At 41.1% G+C, this 8,329-nt stretch overlaps 1 pseudogene; it reads right to left on the reverse strand.

Annotated features, from left to right (window-relative positions):
- Positions 1-321: 321 nt before the first annotated feature.
- On the reverse strand, positions 322-7,925 carry LOC143407588 (constitutive coactivator of PPAR-gamma-like protein 1 pseudogene; annotated as a pseudogene).
- Positions 7,926-8,329: the final 404 nt, after the last annotated feature.

An 8,329-nucleotide genomic window follows, 5' to 3' on the forward strand; every position in this document is an offset into this window, starting at 1 on the left:
TGCCTAGCATGCGTGTGGCCTGGGTTCGGTCCTCAGCACCACATACAAACAAAGATGTTGTGTCGGCCAAAAACTAAAAAATAAATATGAAAAAATTCTCTCACTTTTCTCTCTCTTTCTCTCTCTCTCTCTCGCTCTCTCTCTCTCTCTCTCTAAAAAAGAAATTCTCTGATATCCAAGAGGGATCTGAATTTCCAACGTCCTCATTTTTTTTTTTTTTGTGGAAAGGCCAAAATGTACATAACTGCAGGCTCTCTTTCTCTTCAGATATTTCTAAATCCTTTCCCTTCCAGCATCCTTCACTCTCTATAAAAAATAAGTTTACTCTTCTTTATTTAAGATATCTACCACCAGAGCAGCCTCGCTGTAGCAGGTGCTATCTGTACATAGTGTATTTCAATGAGGATTTGTAGTGCATATTTTAGAATCATTGTTCAAGGCACTTTCATTCATCTGGGGCACTGTCTTCTCCTAGGCCATCACTCCATTTTTAGCCAAGGACCCATGTGAAGACACGGCAGAGAACCTTGATTCCCCAGATTTTGACCTCAGCTCTTTGGCCACTTCTCCCATTGAAGCGGCATAAGGATGTCTGCCCTAAATTGCTCCCTGGCTTTTATAACCTCGGCCATAGTGCCTTTCACCTCTACAAAACCTTCATATCACTATGGTGTAAATAACTCCTCTTGGATGCCCTCTTGCTGGTCCTCCCACAGAGACAACTTGCAGTGGGAAGGGCCCTCAGCCTCCATGGTCCTGCCTGCTTTCTTTCCAGCAGCCAACCACAGTGCCAGCAATTTCTAGTTTCCCTCCCTGAGAAGGTATAGTTTGGACTCCGCCCTGGGACTTGCTAGTCCTATTGCTTTCACTGCCTGAGAAGGCTCCACAGTGTCCCCATGCTGCCACCACCCAGAAGGCACCGTAAGGTTAAGTTGCTATGGTTTTCCCATAAGGGCTGCCAAAGCCACATACTTCTGCAAAGCCTCTGCCCCTGCCCTGAGTGGAGGTTTGAGGAGATTGCCCCTTGTAAGCTGCCCGTTCCTTAATGATCACTAGTGAGAATTCTGGTGGATGTCTGTTCTTTCTAAAAGCAAGTCTCTCAGTTTTCTTTCTGCTTTCAGCCAAACTAAAGAGGACTTTGTATACATACTGATGAACTGGCCTATTGAGCAGGGCAGCCGGAAGCAGATCTTTGTTGGCTTCATCTTCAATAGAAACAGCAATTTTGATATCACACTTTATCAGGATTTAGAAGATGTAAGGGTACATCAGTACCTTCTTGTGCCTGTGCTTGGCCACTTTTAGCACCTCATGTGTGATGGGGGCAGGGGAGGTATGGTGATGTCCATGTGGTTCCTGGTGGGCATTGACAGGAGGCAGGGGATTGGCTGGACTGTGCCCATCTGACACCCTTTGCCTTCAACTAGTTAGCTTCCTGAAGAGGCAGTGGAGAAACCTTCTACCTTTGCATACCCTCATTGTCATTGTCTAATGATTATGATGTAGAAGAGCCAGGGAAGTAGGCATAATCCACCTTATTGGGGCTGCCACTCTGGGCTGGATTGATGTGTGAGGACCGCTCATAGAGCAGAGTGTGCTTCCCCTCGTGAGGAATGTTGCTGCAGTTGTTCTGCTCTGTCAGGTTCTTCCCACTGGTATCCAGAGTGAGGGCCAGCTAAGTGAGGATGTATACACCCTGGCCCAGAGCCCCCCAGGGCTGAGCTATTTCTTTAGTTTTATGTGGTATTGATGATATAACCCAGAACCTCTCATGTACTAAGCAAGCATTTTTCCACTGAGCCACAAACCCAGCCCACATTTAATCTTATTTTAATAAAATTTTTTTCTTTCTTTCTCCCCTCCCCCCCTTTTTTTATTCACCTTCCAATCTACGTGACTAGAAAAGCCTAGAAAATGATAAAGTCTAATGTTAATTCTGGTGTTTGGGGCACTGGGTTTTGGCAAGATTCGCACCCCTTGCTCAGTTTTGCAGTATTATTTTGGACACTTTAAATTCTTTATAAGAGCCTGTAGCATTTTTATTTAAAAATGCAATCAATTTCCTAACATACAGCACTATTTTTGAAAGTTTTGGGGAATGACAGGATGAGAAAATCATCTGGCATAGTGTGGTTGTGTGATTCTGAGAGGACACAAAACCTTTATTAGGTCACAAATAGTTTTCTTACCTAGAATGTGCTTTTCTTTGCTTTTTAGAAAATTTCTACTAATCCTTCAATACCTAGTTGAATGTGAAGATTTCATATTCCCAGCCAGTACCTATATCCAGCCAACCAGACCCCTTCTATGAAGACTTAGAATCTGAGAAGCGACAAAGTGATAGCAGAAAGACTTACAGTGTGCTCATATATCAGCAGGCTCCAGGAAGGACTATCAAGGGGTTTTGGGCACTGAGATCACCTGGAAAAACCCAGCTCTAGTTTTATTGAACTTTTCCATCAGGTTCCCTTGACCTCCCCAGTGTCATCTAGTGCATTTTTAAAAGCACCCAGATCAGTTTCTGCAGCTTGAAACCCAAGCCTCCAACTGCTGCCCTGTCCTTAGAGCATTGATTCAGGCTGTCAGAATAAACCATAGTCATACAGAAGTTATTATAAAGAGGCTATTTCTTCTGAGACTGAACCTTGAGAAAGATGGCTGTGATCAGACACCTATGGTCCCTCATTCTGAGATGCCCCAGGCTGGCTGGATAAGAGATCACAGAAGACTCTTGTTTGCCAAGTACCTGTGCCCATCCTGTGCTGAAAGGGTAAGAGAAGGTGCTGAAGGCCACAGAGCTAAAGAAAATCTGAAGGCCATGTCCTTTGCAAACATCCTTTTTTAATTCTGACTGGGCTCTTTCACATATAGGGCAGGGATCTTGCTAGTTTCTGGCCAATGACTCTCCTGCATCCATAATACACAGACAATGCTGAAAACATGCTCAAATTTATGCAAATAAAGTATTATCATCAACTAAATTTTGTAAATGGAGATAGTCTGACTCAGGTTAGCAAAGTGGTTCAAGGTCATCCACGTTTGGGCTCCAAACCTGACCAGAGCCCAAATGTAATTGTCCCTTAGACTCAGTGGTGTCACAATCATGGGCATCTCTGTAAGATTCCTTTCATTCATTTCAGATGAAGTTTTTGAGGAGCAGTAAAAAGGCCAGGTGACACAGGGTGGCTGGTGTAGGAGTGATCTTGATGGAATAGCATAGCTAACAAAGAAAATCTGAGCCATTTGGTATGCTAGTGGATGTTGGTGGAATTGAGCCAAACCAGACAGCAAAGCTTCCACAGCTAGAGAAAAAAACCTGCAATCGCAGAGAGTTAAATAGGTCGGTGGAGGATGAACCATGTGGACAGAATGCAGAGGATCAAATTGGTGGGGTGGGCATTTCTTTGCAGAACAGTGCAGGTAAGAGGCCAGATGCTGGGTGGAGCCTATGAAAAAAAGTGGAGAGGACTTAGTGGGGCTTAATTGTTTGGCAGAGCTGGTGATGCAGAGTCAGGCTGAGTGAGTGGAGCCCATCCCATAAGAACAGTGGGCAGGGAGAAGACAGAGGAAGCACGTGGGTAGCAGCATCCCATTCAGGACCCCTTATGTGAGCATAGCCTAGGAATAAGGTGGCACAGTGGTGCGGGAGCAGAAGGCATGGTGGGTGTGTCCACAGGAGGCAAAGGGAGTCAGGAGTGGCATCCAGGAATTCTGTTAGAACTCACTGTTGACCCAGTGAGAAAGAAGGGTCTTTGTGCTCTGAGATAGAAATGTGACGTCAGGGTCTGCTCCACAGGGGGACTCAGTTTTCCCACTTACAACGGAGACAATGGAGGGAGGCTGAAGATGCCACAGCACAGCCTTTCTTGGTTCCTCCCACTCATGGGATGCTGTGCACTTTCCATATTTTCAGGTTGGTTGGGTTCTACAGGGTTTCTGGAAGGGATCCTGGGGATATTGCCTGAGACACTTTGTTATGGGAGAACAACGATTTTTCCAGAATGTTCACAGAGACTTCTCTTGGTGCCTGCTCTGTACATACTGAGACTTGGAGGTCCCAAGAGGATAAGCCTGTGATGCAGCCATCACTTGCTGGAGCCTGGTCTGGATTGCACATTCCACTGCACTGGCTCACAGGCAGGGGTTTCATAGCACCTGGGCAATGAAAAAAGCATTGATGGGGAAGGAGGCCTTGACCCTTTCCAGAAGCGACTTTTGGAAACTCCCTACATCTGTAAAGTTGGACACAAAGTGACACCAGCTTCTCAGGCTGGAGTAAGGCCAAGCCTCAGCTTCATGATTCTCTGAAAGGCAGTTTGAATGCATGGGTAAGGGATCTATTTTTGACAGTGTTATCATTTAGGTTTTTTCTTTTAAATATTTATGTTTTAGTTGTAGATGAACACATGCATTTATTTTATTTTTATGTGGTGGTGAGTCTTGAACCCAGTGCCTCATGTATAATAGGCAAACACTCAACCTCTAGGCATAACCACAACCCTCATTTTTTTTTTGAGAGAGAGAGAGAGAGAATTTTTTTAATATTTATTTTTTAATTTTCAGAGGACACAACAACTTTGTTTGTATGTGGTGCTGAGGATTGAACCCGGGCTGCATGCATGCCAGGTGAGCGTGCTACCACTTGAGCCACATCCCAGCCCTCATTTGGTTTTATACATGGAAATATAACCCCTTGCTTTTAAAAATAAAACTATTAACACCAGGCTTTGTTCTAAGCAAAGAGGACATGGGCATCAACAAAGCAGCAAGGAACCTCTACTCCCATTCTTCTGGGGACTACCATTCCCCTGGTCTGACCCAAGAATTCAAGCAATAAAGAAACACGGAGTAATGACCTCTTTTAGGCATCTGATCTAAGGTTATCATCCATAAATGTTTTACCTTCTGAATTATTCTAAGACACCCCGCGCCATGTCATTTACCTGCCACAATCCTTTTCTACCTGTGAGATAAAGGCCTCCATAGGATATCTTCCATTTCTTGCTTCTCCAGTTGAATTTCCTCACCCTTTATTGAGGTTTCAAGAATTCCTGTTTCATCTCTACTTTTACTTAGGGCTGTGCTTAACGTGGATACTTTCATTGTTAGAAGTGCTAGCTCCTTATTAGAAACTAGATGGCACCAGAATTATACTTTTGATTTTTACTAATTTTAGAAAGCCCTTCAGTACTTGTTTTACAAGCAGATTTTTAATTTTTTAAAAACAAATCTTCATTAGTTGTATGTATGAAATTAATCATCCAGCTATGGAAGGGAGGATTATACTCACCATCCAGTGTGTGTATGTGTGTGTGTGTGTGTGTGTGTGTGTGTGTGTGTGTGTGTGTGAACATATATATTTATATACATATTTTGTTTTCAAAATTTTATTCAGAATTGGGGTAAGAGATGCAATTCAGTCATGGCCTCTTCCTACTTCTGTTGTGCCTAGGCTGTTTCAGGAGTCCTTACTAATATTGCAGATATTTCTTTCTCTTTTCTATGCTGTGATTATTGTAAGCTAATAAATAGAATAAATATATTTCAGTGATGCCAATGGTTATCTCACTTGTGGTTATCCATTGGGCATCTGTAGGCCTAAGTGAACAATCAGTGCTTTTTGGCAAAAGCAGCTTATAAATCTCTTGATATGAAGAGGATTTGTGGCCATTTAGCAACAACTTGTCCGCATGGATATGATTTCCAATAGAATAACAGGAATAAAAGTGGTATAATCTGATTTATTTATTTATAATTATATATTTAATAGATATTTAATATACATAAATTGTATACTTATATGTTTATAATTTTGAATATATGTATCTCTCGCTCTCTCTCTCTCTCTCTCTCACACACACACACACACACACACACATACACACACACACACACAAATGTTTATAATATTGTCTTTAGAATAAGCAGGGTTGGGGGATGAATTGGGGTGAGTGTAATGGTTAAAAGACCAAGGACAATTGCTGAACTTTAGCACTCTAGGGTAGTTGCTGATACCCAATCCTGTATGGGGCAGAAAGACCACATGAGGCTAGTCTTGAGAAAAGCTTTTGCATTGATGTTTGTGATTTCTCTTAGATATCCACATGAACATGTCTGAAGGTAAGAGAAGAGGACTGGGAAGAAAATGGATATTTGGAAGACAGGGGAATGTGCAAAATACTGCCATGAGGCTTATCAAAATCCTGGGTGTGGGTAAAAATATAGAAGTACAGGGATCATTTCTCTGAGGTGGGCCACACCTATATTTAGCAATGAAGAAGAGAAGTCTATGAAAGAGATGGAGAGTGAGGGCATCCAGTTAAGGAGATAGAAAACCAGGGAAATGTAATGACGTGGATTTCTGGAAGAGATGATTCTAAAAATAAGTTTTTGTTCTAAAAAACTACTAAAAAGTGAACTACAGGGAGACAAAGGAGGGACCTTTAGATTTGGTGTCATTGTGGTTTCTTATTATGTAAGTGGAGCCCCTGTCCTCATGTGGTGAGAACTGAAGCCATATGGGTGATGAAAAATTAAGGTCAGCATAGTGAAAGCAATAGCTGGAGATTGTTTTTTGAATTGTGTAAAATGAGACAAAGGGAGACTCAGCCAGGTGTTAACATTTATGGTCTCTGAGATGCGGGGACAGTTTATTTCTGCAAATGCTTGTTTGTGGCTGCAGAAATAATTTTTCTATTACCGTTTTTGCCACCTACATCTTAGAATTGATTTTTAAAAAAGTAATATGGAAGCCCAATAGTAATTTCTTGAGAGTAGGAACAGTGCTGGGGCAGGACAAGGGATTAAAGTAGATGATAGATAATTATATATGATCACTGTGTGTCATGCATTTGAAAATATTATGCTTGAATCCATTAACATGTGCAACATATATATTTGTTAATTAAAAACAAATTAAAACTAATAATTATATTTGATTACTCAAAGATAGGCACTCAACATTGCGGGATAGAGTGAGTATCCTTATGGTTTGTTCCCTGCTTGTGAAAATGGTCATTGTCAGTTACCTGTAAAAAGAACTGATTAAATAATTTTTGAAGAAATAGTATGGATTTGAAATGCCTTGTTGCCACAGCATAATGAGGTTACCTGATGGTCACTGAAATATTTGAAGTGCCACAGTCCATTCATTGTCAAGGTAGTTTGTGTCAGATTCATTCTTTGGGAATGTAATAATTTATCTTATTCCTTCACTGTTTGTTGCATTCAAGTCACTGAGTCTTCCCACCCCTAAAAAGGCAAGAATACTAAGCTCCACATGAAGGAGGGGATGCTATTTTCCTGCATTGTTTTGAACTCTTCTATATGAAAGATTTCTCTGTTCCTGTCACTTTTTATTAATGAAGCCAATTATTTTTATCACTAAATACATATTTATTTGTTGCTTTCACTCATCTTTTACTGTTAAAGTTGTTTATTTTATTGCTCATATTTTTCCAGTTTTCACTATTTCAGGATTTTTCACTTTAGTTTTTATTTCATTTGTCAGGCATCCACATGTGGAACACCTTGGGAGACTCTCCTCCTACTCTTTCTTCTGTTCCTCCTTCTATGTTCATGTTCATTTTAAAATTTATCTTACCAGATCCTAGAATCAGCACTTTCTCCAGTGAAATATGCACCTTTTTACTGATATTGTTAGGGCAACTTGTGTAATTTGTCAGGCCCAATGCAAAAGGAAAACTTAGAGTGCCTTTCCAAAAGCAGGTGACCTGTGCTATTGACATCATGCCACAGAAATCTATTTCTTTCTTCTGTGATCTCTTCACATGTCATGGTACATCTTGTCTGTCTTTTAATTGTCCTTCTTTTTACAACATTTTAAATATTTATCTTTAAGTATGCCGTAAGAATACTAGATGCAAACTTACAAGCAAGTCATACTGTAGAGCTTGCACATCCATGTTGTGTTCATTAATGCCAAAGCAGTGAATATGTTACACAGAATCAGTGCAATTGTTTTTACTACACTTTGATAACTGTGGACAGTTTCTCCAACTGGTTTGTTAATGAGTTTGAAAGAATCAGTAGAAATGTGACTGTAGATCACCCTGGTTTCCCCTTCCATTCACATCCTCAGCAGGAGAGGTGGGCTAACAAAGAGTACCTTGAGTGACAAGGCTGTCTTCTTTATGTATTTGAATCTAATTCTGGTGGACATTACTGTGTGGCCTCTCTGGATTTCATCACCCTCCCTTTTTTTACATACTTGTGGATAGGACATGGTCACATTGTACCCAACTTTCTCTTAGCTCCCATATTTTCTTGGCCCACTGGAATTCTGTGATTATGGGAATGAAAACTCAGT

This window comes from Callospermophilus lateralis, chromosome 9 (assembly GCF_048772815.1).
Source record: "Callospermophilus lateralis isolate mCalLat2 chromosome 9, mCalLat2.hap1, whole genome shotgun sequence".
Taxonomy (NCBI): Eukaryota; Metazoa; Chordata; class Mammalia; order Rodentia; family Sciuridae; genus Callospermophilus; species Callospermophilus lateralis.